Below are 18783 nucleotides of genomic sequence, written 5' to 3'. Positions count from 1 at the left end.
CCATCAATACAGCTTCTATCTTATTTCTTAGATCTGCATGTAAGGATGGATTCAATAGTTCTTCTCCTTTCCTCAATAGTTCAATGGCAATTTCCACCATTTGATCCTATATGAGTTTGTGCCAATTACTCATCTACCATTTATCTTCCTCCCTTTTTGTCAGATGAACTACGTCATTTTCACGAACTGATAAAATTCCTTTTGTTTTAGATATGGTTAAGGGTGGGATTTTGGTGAAGTTGCAAAAAATGGGCGTGGGATAAATGCATCACAACGCAATCTTCCTGGGATTGGAATTGGGAGGTACCAGTTTTCTATATATTCCTGACATCTTTTACTTATTGTCATATACTAGGAAGTCAGTCTTCAAAAGTTTGGACTTGCATCCTGAATATATTTACTTGCACTCAACCCAACCATATTTATTCGAAGCTAATAAAAAGGAAACAAATTAGAAACCCATTGCCTTACTCTTGATTATGTGAAAACATGCAGATTTCCTCTTTCCAAAATAAGAATATTTTTAGAACATTGCTCGTAAAGCACTGAGAGGTTATTCTTTCCCCCAACAAAATGTACATTGCCACTTTTGGTGCTGATTTTCCTTAAAAATTAGGTCAATTTTTTTTATGAAACTTAATGTCAACAATAGTGCTAGATGGACCACCTGGTCGGTGCTACCAAGCTACTGAATGAGTTTGCTAGGGTTCAGAAATGGGTGTACCAGAGCTCATGAGGCAATCTCAGAAAAGCCCTCTAATAAGTTCAAAACTACTATTGAACAGCCATCAAAGCCGAGCTTCATAACAAGCTGGGGAGGGGGGGAATGATACATTACTCTATGTTTATGGGTCGAGAATGATATCATTACTCTATATGTCTATGGGTCTTAGGGTGATGACTGAATGATGATAGTCCATTCTCTCACAATAGTACCCTCCTCCATGCTCTTTGACTGCATTTTTCACCATTTTGACCTTGATTGGATAAACAGATAGTTAGAAAAACCTGTCAAGACCTCTTTGCAGATTCTATGCTTGGGTAATTGGTTCCTCGATTGCTTGTGTGGCTGCTGATTTATTTCCATCTTTGAAGCACACTGATTTCCCTTAAAAATTTGATTTCCAGTCTTTTATAGTCAGTTTGATTATCAACGTTTAATCTATATTAGACTTAGTAGAATTTATCTCATTTTTTTTTATCAAGGTTTAGTCTACCTCTTCAACAAGGTTTCATTACTGCTCTATCTTTGCAGGTATTCAATAATTATTTATGTGCCTTGTCCATTTACTTTTATATCGATATTTCTTCTAGTTTCATTTTGATTAATAAAATTTCAGAAAACTGCTAGGTGTTACAGTTCCTTTGTAACTTCATTGCTGGGGTTGGGGCCTTGTAAAATTCCATTGATGTGGCCACGGCTCTACTCTGATCCACATCACAGCCCTTTTCATATATCCAGGTCTCCTCCAAAGATCCCTATATAATTCTGGAATTTTTCCCTACACCAGTAACTTTTGGTTGCACGAGAGGTTTGACGCAGTGGGATCTATATCTCCCCTTTTGTTCGTCTTAATTATCAAAGCCTTAAGTAGAATGCTTGCAAAAGCTGAGTGTTAATGACTACTCACGATAAGGGAGTATCCCTATCGTGTTTTATGTCTTAGCTATGGCGGTAGTGTTTAATTGTGTTAGTTTCTTTCCTTTATTTCAGATGTCAACTTTACTTGTAATTTGACATATACTCTTAGTAGGTCTGCTACTGAGAGTCCATTATCTTTGGCTATAAAGATTAGGTGTGACCACAATAAGAAGTAACTGAATCCTATTGTGGTCTGTTGGGATTCTCATTCTTCTTTCATTCTCACTTTCTCTGCCCTTCTCTTGTTCAAGCTATGTAAAGTCTGGTTGCAGGTTTCTCTGCTGCTACCTGGTATTAGAGCCAGGTTTTGATCCTGGGACCTCCGGGTTATAGGCCCACATCGCTTCCACCGCTAAAGACTACTACTGCCTCAACTAAAGACATGAAACACTATAGGGACAGTCCCTTATAATTATTAGTCTTTAACGCTGAGGAAGGTGGCAAAGATAGAGGGTTCTTCCATTCCAAACTTGGACAGTGTTATAACTCTTCTTTAGTGAATGCTGCACTTATTTTTCTTGGGTCTTTACACTGCCAATTATGGCTGCTTGGCTGTTTGTTAAGATGTTTTGAAGCAAATTTTGTGCTTCAAATAAGCTATTCTGGAAGTGAACTCATAACCATTATAGATGTTTGGAATATTGAGCACTTCTCTGCCAGCTTTTATTGTAGGATTTAATAGCTACCTTGATTCACTTTGGGACTTCCCTGTTTGGTTATATCGATAAACAGATAAAATGCTTTTCACATTGTTACGAAACTCTCTTCCAAAAGGGGAAAGCTTACTATAATCAAATTTGCTCTAGCAAGTGTTCCAAGTTATTTCCTATCCCTTTTTACAGTCCTTGTCTCTGTTGTAGATAGGTTGTAACATCTACAACGAGGGTACGAGACTGGTTCAATTTGAAGGTTTAATTCATCAAACTAGCCTCTTGTGGAGTTAGAGAAATTTTGCAAACTTGGAAGTGAAGGTAGGGTGGGATTTAGGAAGATTCCTAACATGAATAAAATCTCCTCTCTAAATCATTGAGGAAGTTCGCAGGAGAGTTAATTGAAGGGTCATAGCTGCCAGTGTGGTGTATTGAATTACTGGGAAACCTAGGGGGTAATCACAAGCTTTTGGACTAGATTATTTAATTTTATATTTTAAATTATTTTTTTTTGTTTGAAAAATTGATTTTCTTGAAGCTAATTTTTGAAAAAAAAAAAGGTGGCCTTCAAGTTTTTTATATGTTAGACATTGTAGGCTGATCTATGATTCAAAGCATTAAAAAACAGGGGAAAATATTCTGGTTGAGTTTGAAAATCATGAAAATGTGGAAATATTGTTGATTTCTGAGTTCTTGCCCCCCAAACCTTTCACATACGGGAGCCTCGTGCACCAGGTACGCCCTTTTATTGTTGATTTTTTTTTTCGATTGATCGTGATTATGATTGCATTGTTCCTTAATTATTATTATTTTTTTTAAAATTAGGTATATCAATATTAAAATATAATAAAAAATAGTTTTAATTAGGAAAATATAGGACTTATAGAAAAATTGAGTAATAACTTTACTGTTGTTTTAGAAGTCTTAATTGATGTATAGCTCAATATTGTGTGCATTCTTGTTGCAACAATGTAAGAAGGTTGCACAATGGCTGATCATGAAGGAGACTTGGCATGGCGGCGTTGGCATACCCATTGGTAAGGAAAAAACAAAGTCACAATGCAGTTAATATGGGAAGAAGATCATTGGGGAAGGTGGGGCTACAAGACTGAAGCGGTATCTGACTGGTGGATACAGGGATGTTGAGAAATGCCCTGTGGTCCTTGGAGAGGTGTAAAGCCCATAACTGCCCTCATGAAGGGAGAATGCAAAGGAGGTCATAAAAGTGGAAGTTTAGGGAAGAGTTTGAGGAGGCAGTGCTTGAGAGACTCTCAGCACCATTGGTTGCGTATGATGGTGTGAGGATACACCTGCTGATGTGGAGACAGAGGCAGAGGCGGGAGAGATACAGCATACTAAGGCATCCAACAGAGTTACACATTGGCAGGAGCAGGATAAAGGTCGGGAGTTCAGGGAGCTGGTTCTTCAAGCATACTATTACATGGCCATCTTTGTGATACAATCAGAGGAATGGTTCCATTGGCGGCAACAATCTTGTAGTGGTTTTGAGCCTCCTCGGAACTCTGTGGTATTGACATTGGTGTACTGTTAAGTGGCTCTTCTTCTTCATTCTTAATACATATTTGAATTTCTTTCATTGAGTGCATGTTGTAGTGCTAATGCTAAATTATGTGTAGAAAAAGTTATATAAGGGAAAGGATATTGGAGGCTACGACATACCTTCGAAACCTCTAAGGGTTTGAATATGTGTAATCATGCTTAAATAGTCTTGCCCTGAAGTTTCAGGTCAAATTCAAATGTTTGACCGCTTAAATGGCCATTTCAATTTTTTGACTGAAATGTACTGTATCTCAACCGAAATTTTAGTAATTTTACAGTACATTTCAGTTTCGACCAGGGTAATCTCAGAATCTAACTGGATGGGAACCTCACCTAATCATTGTATAAGGATGAAAACTATTTCAGAAGGACTTAAAAATATATATAGTTTGAAAGTGGTTGTCAGTTTAAACTTGTAATTTTCTTAAATTTAGTATGTTCCTGGAATGCACATTAGTTTCCTTTTTCTGTTATGATCTTGTTGGTCTGTATGATTTAAGAAATTAGGTTCCATTGTGGACGTAAATTTGTAGCTTGTGATTCTTGTACAGCCTAATGCACATGACCACAGTTCCAAAGCTGCCATGAACCATATGCTTGCAGTATCGAAGGATCACATCCAGGTGCATCTTCTTATATATATTTTGAGCTGACATACATGCCTAATGCAGGACATGCAATTTTCTCATAATTTTATCAGATATCCTTGCTATAATCATTATGGTTGAATTGGTAGGGACCAAGGGGCTAACTTATCAGATGCATTAATTCACATGTCTCAGTTGAAAAGTTGTATACTCAGCGAGGATTAGAGATTTATGTAATAGATTTCTTTCCTCTATATCACCTCCCACAGTCCCACCTCCTTTATCTAGTGTGACCATGTGTGAGGAAAACGGAATAGAATGATAGGGTGGAAGAGTGTTGTGCAATAGAGAGATTTTCCCCTCCTATTATCTAGCCTACTATATATTATATTAAGATGAAAATAAATACAACTTGAATGGGAGACTGAATCCTATCCATAACAGTAGCTAAGAAATACAAGACTTACTCCCCACAACACAACACTTAACATGATCAAGGACAACATTCCGTTCTTCCATCCATGGTTGACCTACCATGATGACATGTTTGAAGAAGGAATTGTACATTCTAACACCGTCAAAGTAGGAAGAAACTGAACATTTGATCAACACCTCACCATTACATTTTGATGATTTCATCTTAGACGACATCTCTACCCTTGTCTGTGGAGAACAAAAGATCAATATTTATGCCTTCCCCATCTATCTAATATGTATTTTTGAAAGAAAAAAAATTGTATATTACCACTGACATTCTAGATTTATTGTACTGTTCTTTAGATTTAATGAATTTTTCATGAGGCCGGAACTATGTTGACTTTTCCATTTGCATATACCATAGACATTCTAGATTTTATCATACTGCTCTTTAGATCTAATGATCTGTCAAGGAGCCCAAATTTTGTTGATTTTTCCTGATGACGAGAAATGAACTTCTCATGCTTTCTGCAGGTTTCACATTCGGTATACAAGAGAGCTTGAAATCATAAGTACTGTAAGATCAATCACATTCTTTCTTTCCAAGGATGAATTGTACATCATTATCACTCGTTCTTAGAATGCAGAAAAAAAAGAGAGTCAATTCAAAGTCCCACCTTAGATCTAACAAATCTTGGATTTGTACAGCATTATCATGTTTGAGAATGACATATCACAGGTTTTGCTGACATAATTGAATAATTTCTACCCCCTCCCCCAAAAAACCCCCTTTTGGTAGAAATCTGTAGTTATTTTTAGGCGATTGGGAGTTGTATATCTGCACGTGAAACATGAAATTAGTTGGAAAGTTTCTAGACTTGATCCAACATCCACTAGTCAAAATCTGGACGGCATTCCAAAAGCATGATAGATAGGGTGAAAATGGTTTTTTTTTTGGTAGCTTTCCCTGTTCTAATAACAACAGTTTTGTGTAGCAGATTCTTGTTTCTTTTCCTCTTTTGTTATGATTCCCTTATGACTATATTTTGTATACTTGAGATAATGACATAATAAAGGCACATCATCTAACTTTTGATTTGTTGTCTATGTCACTGACCTTTAAATTGGATTACTACTAATAACAAGAACAGAAAACGAGAGTAGAAATGGAAAATTAAAGTTTGAAATTTACTGAGATAATGACATAATGTCCGCCCCATGTCTCACTGACCTAATGGCCCATAATATATTTGCTACTTTGGATGAGGCTGACAGCATATGTTTGTGATTATTGCATAACATTGTTATGTTTTGATGCTTCTTCAAGATATCTTCTTTTGACTAAAGAAGACTATTATTTGGAAACTAATAGAGAACAATGTTCAGTGTTCACCTGGGGCAGTAAGACTGAAACGGTTTGACATGTTAAAGATAGTGAAGCTGCTGCTGTGATAGGTATTTGGATGATAGAGCACTCTTCCATGGTTTCATTACCAGATCAACCAGCTAAAGATGATCCTAACCTTTGAAAGAGATGAAACCAACTTACTGGAAGAAGTATTTAGGGTTGGATGAGTGAGGGTGGGATGAACTGAAATATAGAAATGGGCCTTAAAACTGACCCATAGTTCATGCCACCCAATAAGGCAAAGGGGGTGCAATTCAGTACTTGAGGGTTTGAAAGTTGAAACTGGAACTTGAAAGTAATCTAATGTGTAGTTTGTTTTTAGTGGTTGAGATGCTCAACCCTTGCTGTACAAGCCCATCTATAGCAGAAACCCCAAGATTAGGCCTTTTTAAGTATACATACAGAATTAAAATAAGCCAATACACCACCTCTTGGCTATCTATCTCTACCCAGACTTGTAGTTTGAGACCACCCCTTGTTGTGAAATATAGGATTTATTTAAGAAAAATCATATTTAAAAGATAGAATTGAGGTTTACACTGTCTCCTTCAAACAAGAATTAGGCAGTGAGTATCATTGACCCAACCGTTACAGTTATCAACCTGATAAAAGATTTAAAAAAACAGTCCATGTCGATTTACAATTTGGACAAAGATCCCAGCATAAAATATGAAGACAGACGGCCAAACAAATCTCGTCACGAATAGCTTATAGGGGTCATTGACTTGGTACACAAGAAAGTCAGGAAGATATATTCATGTCATTATCAACTTTGCCATAAGTCTCTTAATTAATAATTCTTGGGGCAATTATTATCACTCTCCTATAATCACCTATATTTACGTACTCAAAGTCTTCTATTCTTAACCTTTTTTAATGACTTTCCCTTTTAAAATTTTATATCTCCTTATTTGAGGTTGTTATCACTAGGTTATGACCGAAGGGCTTACCCTCGATTGGGAGTTCAGGCCAAAGCCTAGCACACGTGACCGAAGGGTCTACCCTCGGTTGAGAGCTTAGGCCAAATCCGAGCATATCTGATTGAAGGGCCTTCGCTCGATTGGGGCTTAGACTGTGGCCTAACACACCTCACAGAAGGGCCTTGACTCAGTTGGGGGGCTCAGGCCAAGGCCGAACACCTTAGATTGAAGGGCCTACCCTTAATAGGGAGCTCAGGTCAAAGCCGACCACACCTAACCGAAGGGCCTACCCTCGATTGGGAGTCATGGCAAACGGCAAGCACACCAGTCAAAAGGGCCTACCCTTTGTTGGGAGCTCATGTCAAAGCCGAGCATATATGATTGGAAGGCCTTCCTTTGGTTGGGGGGCTCAGGCTAAGGGTGGACACCTTAGTTCAAAGGGCCTACCCTCAGTTGGAAGTTCAAGCCAAAGACGAGCACACCTGATCAAAGGGCATACCCTTGGTTGGGAGTTTAGGCCAATGGCAAGCACACTAGACCGAAGGGTCTACCCATTGTTAGGAGCTTAGTCAAAGCTGAACATATTTTATCATATGGCCTTCCCTCGATCAGGGGATCAGGCTAAGGCCGAGCAGACCTGACCGATGGGCCTACCCTCAATTATGGGCTTGGGCCAAAGCTGACCACACCTTCTTGAAGGGCCTTCCCTCGGTTAGGACTTAGGCTAAGGTTGAGCAGACTTGACCAAAGTGCCTGCACTTAGTTGGGAGTTTAAGCCAAAGCCGAGCACACATGATTGAAGGGCATACCCTCGGTTAGGAGCTCAGGCCAAGGCTGTGCAAATCTAACCGAAGGGTCTACTCTCAGTTTATGGTCAGGCTAAGGTCAAACACACCTGACCGAAGGGCCTACCCTCGGTTGGGGGCTCTGGCTTAGGCCAAACACACCAGACCGAAGGGCTTACTGTCGGTTGGGAGCTCTGGCCATGGCCGAGTATACCTAAATGTAGGGCCTACTCTTGGTTAGGAGCTCAGGCCAACGCCGTGCAAACCTGACCATAGGGTCTACCTCAGTTAGGGGTTAGCCCAAGGCCGAGCATACCTGATCGAAAGGCCTACCCTCGGTTGGGGGCTGTGACCAAGGCCAAACACACTAGACCGAAGGGCCTACCCTCGGTTGGGAGCTCAAGCCACAACCGTATACACCTGATCGAAGGGCCTACTCTTGATTGGGAGCTCAGGCCTAGGCTGAGGGGGCCTACACTCGATTGGGGGCTCAGGCCAAGGTCGCTCACAACTGACCAAAAGGACCTACCCTCGGTTAGGAGCTCAAGTTAAGGTAGAGCATAGATCACCGAAGGGCCTTGCCTTTGTTTGGGGCTCAGGCCAAAGCCGAGCAAGTCAAATCGAAGGGCCTAACCTCGGATGGGGGCCTAGGCCTAGGCTAAGCACACTTGACCAAAGTGCCTACCCTTAGACCTTAGTTGGGAGTTCAAGCCTAGGCTGAGCACAACTGACCGAAGGGCCTACCCTCGGTCAGGAGCTCAGGCCAAGGTTGAGTAAACCTGACCAAAGGGCCTACCCTCGGTTAGGAGCTCAGCTACGGTTGAGTACACCTGACTGAAGGTCATACTCTCGGCTAGAAGCTCAGACCAAGGCTAAAAACACCTGACCAAAGGGCCTACCCTTGGGAGCTCAAGCCAAGGTCGAGCATACGTGATCGAAGGGCCTTCCCTCTGTTGGGGGCTCCAGTTAAGGCACAAACCTGACCGAAGGTCCTACCCTTGGTTGGAAGCTTAGGCCACAACCCAGTACACCTGATCGAAGGGCCTACTCAGTTGGGAGCTCAGCCTAAGGCCGAGCACACCTTATCGAAGGTCCTACCCTCGTTTGGGAGCTCAGGGTAAGGGCGAGCAGACCTGATTGAAGGGTATTTCCTCAGTTGGGGGTTCAAGCCAAACCTAAGCAGATCTGACTAAAGGGCCTACCCTCGATTAGTGCTCAGGCCAAAGCCAAGCACACTTTTCCAAAGGGCCTACCCTTGGTTGGGAGCTGAGGCCAAAGCCGAGTATATCTGACCGAATTCGTGGGTCAGGCCAAAGCTGAGAAAACCCGACTGAAGGGCCTACTCTCGGTCGGGGCTCAATCAAACCGAGCTCACCTGACTGAAGTGTTTACCCTCAGTTAGGAGTTCAGGTTAAGGCCGAGTATACATGACCGAAGGGCCTACCCTAGGTTAGGAGCTCAGGCCAAAGCCGATCACACCTGACTGAAGGGCCTACCCTCGATTGGGGGCTTAGGCTAAAGCCGAGCAGACCTGACAGAAGGGCTTACTCTCGGTTGAGGGTCAGATCATGGCCAAACAAACCATACCAAAGTGCCTACACTGATGAGGGGCTTAGTCCAAGGCCGAGCACCTTAAACAAAAGGGCTTACCCTCTGTTTGGAGCTCAGGTCAGAGCCGAGCAAATCTGACTGGAATGCCTTCCCTCGGTTTGCTCTCAGGCTAAGGCTAAGCAGACCTGATGGAAGGGTTCCCTCGGTTGGGGGGCTTTGGCCAAAGCCAACTGCACCTAACTGAATGGCCTTCCTTCAATTGAGGGCGTAGGCTAAGGTCAAGCTGACCTGACCGAAGGGCCTACCCTCAGTCGGGAGCACAGGCCAAGGACAAATACACCTGATTGAAGGGCTTACCCTCGGTTTGAAGTCCAGGCCAAAGCCGAGCACACGTGATCGAAGGGCCTACCATAGGTTAGGAGCTGAGGCCAAATCCGAGCATATCTGATCGAAGGGCCTTCCCTTGATTGGGGCTTAAACCAAGGTCTAGCACCCCTGATTGAAGGGGCTACCCTCGGTTAGGAGCTCAGGCTAAGGCCGTGTAAACAAGGCCGAAGGTCGAGCACACGGAACTCGGTTAGGGGCTCTGGCCAAGGCTAAACATACCAGACCGAAGGGCCTACCCTCGGTTGGGAGCTCAGGCTACAGCCGAGTACACCTAATAGAAGGGCCTACTCTCAGTTGGGAGCTCAAGCCAAGGTCTAAGCACACGTGAGCGATAGGCCTTCCCTTGGTTAAGGTCTCAGGCCAATGCCAAGCAGACCGATCGAAGTGCCAACATTTGGTTGGGAGTTAAAGCCAAGGCCGAGCACACCTGACCGAAGGGCCTAACCTTGATTGGGAGCTCAAGCCAAAGCTGAGCATAGCTGACCGAAGGGCCTTGCCTCGTTTGGGGGGATGAGGCTAAAGCCAAACACCCTTATTAAAGGGTCTGACCTTGGTTGGGGGCTTAGGCCTAAGCCGAGCACACCTGACAGAAGTGCCACCCTCAATTGGGAGTTCAAGTTATGGCCGAGCACATCTGATTGAAGGGCCTACCCTCAGTTAGGAGCTTAGGCCAAGGCTGTGCAAACCTAGCCGAAGGGTCTACTCTCAGCTTGGGGTTAGGCTAAGGCCGAGCACACCTGATTGAAGGGCCTACCCTTGGTTGGGGGCTCTGGCCAAGGCCAAGTACACCTGACCGAGGGGCATACCCTCGATTGAGGGCTTAGGCCACTGTCGAGCAGCCTTGATCGAGGGGTCTACACTCGATTGGGGGGCTCAGGCCAAGGCCAAGCACACCTAATGAAAGGGTTTACCCTCAGTTGGGTGCTCAAGCCAAGTGCGAGCATAGATGACCAAAAGGCCTTGCCTCTATTAGGGGCTCAGGCCGAAGTCAAGCACAGCTGACCAAAGTGCTTGCACTTAGTTGGGAGTTCATGCCTAGGCTGAGCACAACTAGCCAAAGGGCCTACCCTCGGTTAGGTGCACTCAAGCTAAAGTCCAACAAACCTGACCAAAGGGCCTACCCTCGGTTTGGGGTTAGGCGAAAGCCAAGCACACCTGACCGAAGGGCCTACCCTCGGTAGGGGGCTCAGGCCGAGGCCAAACACACCAGACTGAAGGGCCTACCCTCGGTTTGGAACTCAAGCTACGACTGACAGCACTTGATTGAAGGGCATACTCTCAGCTTAGGCAAAGGCCGAGCACACTTGACCGAAGGGCCTACCCTCAGTTGGGAGCTCAAGCCAAAGTTGAACATATGTGATCAAAGGGCTTTTCGTCAGTTGGGGGCTTAAGCCAAGGCCGAGCAAACCTGACTAAAGGGCCTACCTTCGGTTGGGTGGCTTTGGCCAAGGCCGAGCAGACCTGATCGAAGGGCCTACCCTCGGTTGGGGGCTTTGGTCAAGGCTGAGTACACTTGACTGAGAGGCTTACCCTCGATTGGGGGATTAGGCTAGGGGCTGAGGAGACATGATTGAGGGCTCTACTCTCGATTGGGGGCTCAGGCAAGGCCGAGCACACCTGATGAAAGGGCTTATCCTCTGTTGGGGCCCAGGCTAAGTGCGAGCATAGATGACCAAGGGGACTTGCCTTTGTGGGGGGCTTAGGCCAAAGTCTAGCATAACTAACTGAAGTGCTTTCCCTTAGTTGGGAGTTCAAGCTAGGCCAAGCACAACTGATCGAAGGGCCTATCCTTAGCTAGGAGCTCAGGTTATGGTCGAGCAAACCTAACTAAAGGGCCTACACTCGGTTTGGGGTTAGGCGAAATCTGAGCACATCTGACCGAAGAGGTTACCCTAGGTAAGTGGCTTAGGCTAAGGCCGAACACCCCAGACCAAAGGGCCTGCCCTCTGTTGGGAGCTCAGGCCAAGGCCATTCACACCTGACCGAAGGGCTTACACTCGGTTAGGAGCTTAAGCCAAAGTCAAACATACGTGATCGAAGGGCCTTCCGTCGGTTGGGGGCTCATGTCAAGGCCAAGCAAACCTGACTGAAGGGCCTACCTACGATTGGGGGCTCGGGCCAAAGCCGAGCACACCTGACGAAAGGCTCACCTTCAGTTGGGACTTGGGAGCTTAGGCCCAAGCTGAGCAAACCTAATCGAATGGCCTTCCCTCCATTAGGACCTCAGGCCAAAGCTAAGCACACTACTTGCTCAGATAACTCTCCCATAAAATAGTCAAATGTGCCTGAGCATAGTTTACTCTTGAGACTCAAATCTGTTTTTCAAAAAATAATGTGGGAACGATGGAGGGGCCTCTTCAATCTCTAAATCATTGAAGTGAAGGACAACTTTCATTCTTGTTTGATAATTAACGCTCAACATTTATTGCAAGTTTAGTTTTATTCACTGTTTTGATTTATAAGAAACAAGCTTTTGGTTTTAGAAAATTTTCTGATACTTTTTTTCCAATTGTGCAGGAACTTGACTTGGGTAACGACAAGGTAAGATTTATGTAACATATTTCTTGCTTAAACCAGTTCCCCAAATATATAATTTACTAATTATTCCCCATCCCTCCCCTTAAAAAATATATATATATATAGTTTGGCTTTGTTCGTTTGCAGCTAAAAGCACTATTGTATAAACTTGGATGCAGATGAGACTTACTTGCACCAAAGATTGTAGAAATGCAGATAAGTTTTGCCTATGTATTCTATTTATTTCCGTGTATCATTCATGTTGATGATCTTAAAAATAAATCCTTATTTAATGATTTATATGCTTCACATTTTATTAATTGGTCTGTCTCCTTTATCATTTACACCTTTTTGTGGTATTAATCTATGAGGGAACTTTTAGGTGTGGGAAAGCATCTGGGGACTCCTCACTGTTTAAATTTGACAATAGGACTTCTAATCTAAAAAGCAACACCGAAGGGCCTACCCTCGGTTAGGATCTCAGGCCAAAGCCATGCAAACCAGACCGAAGAGTCTACTCTCATTTTGGGGTCAGGCCCAGGCCGAGCACACCTGACCAAAGGGCCTACCCTCGGTTAGGGGCTCTGGCCAAGGCCAAACACTTTAGACCGAAGAGCCTACCCTAGGTTGGGAGCTCAAGCTATAGCTGAGTACACCTAATTGAAGGGCCTACTCTTGGTTGGGAGCTCAGGCCAAGGCCGAGCACACGTGAGCGAAAGGCCTTCCCTTGGTTAAGGTCTCAGGCCAATGCTGAGCAGACTGATCAAAATGCCAACCTTTTGTTGGGAGTTAAAGCCAATGCCAAGCACACCTAACAGAAGGTATTACCCTCGTTTGGGAACTCAGGCCAAGGCCGAGCAGACTTGACTAAAGGGCCAACCCTCGATTAGGGAGCTTAGGCCAAGGCCGAGCACACCTGACCAAAAGGCCTAACATTGATTGGGAGCTCAAGCCAAAGCTGAGCATAGCTGACCAAAGGGCCTTGCCTCGTTTGAGGGATGAGGCTAAAGCCGAACACCTTATTAAAGGGTCTAGCCTCAGTTGGGGGCTTAGGCTTAAGCCGAGTACACCTGACCAAAGTGCCTACCCTCAATTGGGAGTTCAAGCTATGGCCGAACACACTTGATTGAAGGGCCTACCCTCGGTAAGGAGCTCAGGCCAAGGTTGTGCAAACCTAGCCAAAGGGTCTACTCCCAGTTTGGGGTTACGCCAAGGCCGAGCACACTGATTGAAGGGCTTACCCTTGTTTGAGGGTCTGGCCAAGGCCGAGTACACTTGACTAAGGGGTATACCCTCGATTAAAGGCTCAGGCCACGGTCGAGCACTTTTGATCATGGGGTCTACACTCGATTGGGGGCTTAAGCCAAGTATGAGCACACCTGATAAAAGGTCTTACACTCTGTTGGAGCTCAGGCTAAGTGTGAGTATATAAGATGTTTGGGGCTCAGGACGAAGTCGAGCACAGCTGACTAAAGTGCTGGCCCTTTGTTAGAGTTCAAGCCTAGGCCGAGCATAACTAATCGAATGGCCTACCCTCGGTTAGGAGCTCAGCCTATAGTCGAGCAAACTTGACCAAAGGGTCTACCCTCGGTTTGGGGCTAGGCCAAAGCCGGGCACACCTGACCGAAGAGCCTACCCTAGGTAAGGGGCTCAGGCCAAAGTCATACACACCAGACCGAAGGGCCTACCCTCGGTTGGGAGGTCAGCCGCGGTCGATTGCACCCGATTAAAGGGCATACTCTCTATTGGGAGCTCAGGCCAAGGCTGTGCACACCTGACCGAAGGGCCTACCCTAGGTTGGGGGCTTATGACGAAGTCGAGCGCAGTTAACTAAAGTTCCTACCCTCATTTGGGAGTTCTGGCCTAGGCCCGGAGCAAAACTGGTCGAAGGGCCTACACTTAGTTAGGTGCGCTCAAGCTAAGGTCGAGTAAACCTGACCAAAGGTTCTACCCTCGGTTTGGGGTCAGGCCAAAGGCAAGCACACCTGACCGAAGGGCCTACCTTCAGTAGGGGGCTCAAGCCAAGGTCAAAAACACGAGACCGAAGGGCTTACCCTTGGTTGGGAACTTAGCTACGACTGATTACACCTGACTGAAGGGCATACTCAGTTCAAGCCAAGGCTAAGCACACCTGACCGAAGGGCCTACCCTCGGTTGGGAGCTTAAGCCAAATTCGAACGTGTGATCAAAGGGCTTTTCGTCGGTTGGGGGCTCAAGCCAAGGCCGAGCAAACCTGACTGAAGGGCCTACCTTAAATTGGGGGCTTAGGCCAAGTTCGAGCTGACCTAATCGAAGGGCCGACCCTTGATTGGGGGCTTTGGCCAAGGTCGATTACACCTGACCGAGGGGCCTACCCTCAATGGGGGACTCAGGCCAGGGCTGAGGAGACCTGATCGAGGGGTCTACACTCGATTAAGGGCTCAGGCAAGGCCAAGCACACCTAATGAAAAGACTTACACTCGGTTGGAGCTCAGGCTAAGTGCGAGCATATATGACTAAGGGGCCTTGCCTTCATTTGGGGCTTAGGCCGAAGTCGAGAACAACAAACTAAAGTACCTGCGCTTTGTTAGAGTTCAAGCCTAGGTCGAGCACAACTGACCAAAGGGCCCTACCCTCGGCTAGGAGGTCAGGCTATGGTCCAGCAAACCTGACCAAAGGGCCTAACCGAAGAGCCTACCCTAGGTAAGGGGCTTAGGCCAAAGTGGAACACACCAGACCGAAGGGCCTACCCTCTGTTGGGAGGCTAGCCACGGCTGATTACACCCAACTGACGGGTGTACTCTCGATTGGTAGCTCAGGCCAAGGCCGTGCACACCTAATCTAAGGGTCTACCCTCGGTTTGGGGCTCAAGATGAAATTGAGCAAAACTGACCTAAGTGCCTGCCCTCATTTGGGAGTTCAAGCCTAGGCCGAGCACAACTGGCTAAAGGGCCTACCCTCAGCTAAGTGCACTCAAGCTAAGATCGAGCAAACCTGACCAAAGGGCCTACCCTCGGTTTTGGGTCAAGCTAAAGCCGAGCACACCCGATCGATGGGCCTACCCTCAGTAGGGGGCTCAGGCCAAAGTTGAACACACCAGTCTGAAGGGCCTACCCTCGGTTGGGAGCTCAGCCACGACCGATTACACCCGACTAAAGGTCGTACTCTTCGATTGGGAACTTAGGCTAAGGCTGTGCACACCTGACCGAAGGGCCTGCCCTCGGTTGGGGGCTCAAGCCAAAGCCAACCATACCTTACCAAAGTTTTACCCTCAGTTGGGAGCTCAGGCACAAACCGAGCAAACCTGATCGAAGGGCCTTCCCGTGGTTGGGAGCTCAGCCCAAAGCTGAGCATCCTACTTGCTCAGAACTTTCTCCCATAAAATAGTCAAAGGTGCCTGAGAATAGTTTACTCTTGAGACTCAAATATGTTTTTCTAAAAAAAAGGGAATGATGGAATTAAAAAAAAAAAAAACTATAAAAAAGGTGATTACCGACTGCGAGTTCATTGTCTAATTTTGACAGTAGGGCTTCTGATCTGAAAAAGGGTACTAAAGAAAAGAAAAAGGGGGGGACCAAGGGGGATACAAAGTGAATGACAACATTCAGTTTTATTTGATTGCTAGCAGTCAGCTTGTAATGCAAGTTTAGTTTAATTCATTATATTGTTTTACAAGAAATAAGTTCTTGATTTCAGAAAATTTATTGATAGTTTTTTTCCTATTGTGCAGGAACTTGACTTGGGTAACACAAGGTAGATTTACGTAACAGATTTCACTCCTAGAAACGTAGATATCTTGTTTATACTAGTTCTCCAAATAAGTATTTATGTAGTTTGGTTTGTTTGTTTGCAGCTAAAAGCACTCTTGCATGAACTTGGATCTAGATGACCCTAGCTTGCAACATAGATTGTATAGTTGCAGATAAGTTATGCCTACACCATCTATTTGTTTCCGAGTATCGTTCAAGATGATGCCTTTAGAAACAAATCCTTATTTGCAAGTGAAAGTGAAAAGAAGAACTTGTCGAAATACTAGCGCCAAGGTGTTCTAGCATGTCCAGTTGATGATTTTTATGCTGCACATTTTTAATACCGATTTGTCTCCCTCCTTTATCACTTACTGTTTTGTGGTTTTACTCTAGGAGGAAATCTCTAGGTGTGGGAAAGCGTCAAGGGCCTCTTCAATCTTTAAATCATTGAAGTAAAGGACAACTTTCACTCTTTTTTGGATAATTAACACTCAACATGTACTGCAAGTTTAGTTTCATTCACTGTTTTGATTTACAAGAAACAGGTTCTTGGTTTTAGAAAATTTTCTGATAGTTTTTTTCTAATTGTGCGGGAACTTGACTTGGGTAATGACAAGGTAAGATTTATGTAACAGATTTCTTGCTTAAACCAGTTCCCCAAATATATAATTTATTAATTATTCCCCACCCCTCCCCTTGAAATATATATATATATATATATAGTTTGGCTTTTGTTCGTTTGCAGCTAAAAACACTACTGTATGAACTTGGATGCTGATGAGACTTGCTTGCACCAAAGATTGTAGAAATGCAGATAAGTTTTTCCTGTCTTCTATTTGTTTCTGTGTATCATTCACGTTGATGACCTAAAAAATAAATCCTTATTTGATGATTTATATGCTCCACATTTTATTAACTGGTCTATCTCCTTCCTTCTTTGTCATTTACAACTGTTTTTGTGGTATTAATCTATGAAGGAATTGTTAGGTGTGGGAAAACGTCTGGGGACTCATTGTTTAAATTTGACAATAGGACTTCTAATCTAAAAAGCAACACCGAAGGGTCTTCTCTTAGTTTGGGTCAGGCCAAGGCCGAGCACACGTGAGCAAAAGGCCTCCCTTGGTTAAGGTCTCAGGCTAATGCCGAGCAAACAGATAGAAGTACCAACCTTTAGTTGAGAGTTAAATCCAAGGCCAAGCACACCTAACAGAAGGTTTTACCCTCGTTTGGGAGCTCAGGCCAAGGCTGAGCACACCTGACCAAAGGGCCAACCCTCAGTTGGGGAGCTCAGGCCAAGGCCGAGCACACCTAACCAAAGGGCCTAACCCCCATTGGGAGCTCAAGCCAAAGATGAGCATAGTTGACCGCATGGCCTTACCTCGTTTGGGGGATGAGGCTAAAGAGGAACACCCTTATTAAAGGGTCTAGCCTAAGTCGGGCACACCTGACCAAAGTGCCTACCCTCAATTTAGAGTTCAAGCTATGGCCGAGCACACCTGATTGAAGGGCCTATCCTCTGTCAGGAGCTCTGGCTAATGCTGTGCAAACCTAGCTATAGGGTTTACTCCCAGTTTGGGGTTAGGCCAAGGCCGAGCACACCTGATTAAAGGGCCTACCCTGAGTTGGGGGCTCTGGCTAAGGCCGAGTACACCTAACCGAGGAGCATACCCTTGATCAAGAGCTCGAGCCACAGTTGAGCACTCTTGATCGAGGGGTTTACACTCGATTGGAGGATCTGGCCAAGGCCAAGCACACCTGATGAAAGTGTTTACCCTCGGTTGGGTGCTCAGGCCAAGTGCGAGCATAGATGACGAAAGGGCCTTGCCTCTGTTGGGGGCTCAGGCCGAAGTCGAGCACTACTGACCAAAGTGCTTGTTGTTAGTTGGGAGTTCAAGCTTAGGCCAAGCACAACTGGTCGAAAGGCCTACCCTCGGTTAGGTGCACTCAAGCTATGTATGAGCAAACCTGACCAAAGGGCCTACCCTCTGTTTGGGGTCAAGCCAAAGCCGAGCACACCCGAATGAAGGGCCTACCCTCGATAGGGGCTCAAGCCAAGCCAAACACACCAGACCGTAGGGCCTACCCTCGGTTGGGAGCTTAGCTACGACTAATTACACCTGATTGAAGGGCATACTCAGCTCAGGCCAAGACCGAGCACACCTGACCAAAGGGCCTACCCTCGGTTGGGAGCTTAAGCCAAATTCTAACATATGTGATTGAAGGGCTTTTCATCGGCCAGGGGCTCAAGCCAAGGCTGAGCAAACCTGACTAAAGGGGATACCTTAAATTGGGGTTTTAGGCCAAGGTAAGGCAGACCTAATCGAGGGGTCGACCCTTAGTTGGGGGCTTTAGCCAAGGCCGAGTACACCTGATTGAGGGGCCTACCCTCGATTGGGGGCTCAGGCCAGGGCTAAGGAGACTTGATCGAGGGGTCTACACTTGATTGGGGCTTAGGAATGGCCGATTACACATGATAAAAGAGCTTACCCTCGGTTGGAGCTCAGGCTAAGTGCGAGCATAGATGACTAGGGGGCCTTGCCTTTGTGGGGGGCTCAGGATGAAGTCGAGCACAATTGACTAAAGTGCCTGCCCTTAGTTGGGGGTTCAAGCCTAGGCTGAGCACAACTAACT

The sequence above is a fragment of the Macadamia integrifolia genome, chromosome 3 (assembly GCF_013358625.1).
Source record: "Macadamia integrifolia cultivar HAES 741 chromosome 3, SCU_Mint_v3, whole genome shotgun sequence".
NCBI lineage: Eukaryota > Viridiplantae > Streptophyta > Magnoliopsida > Proteales > Proteaceae > Macadamia > Macadamia integrifolia.
Note: the sequence above shows the minus strand (reverse complement) of the source record.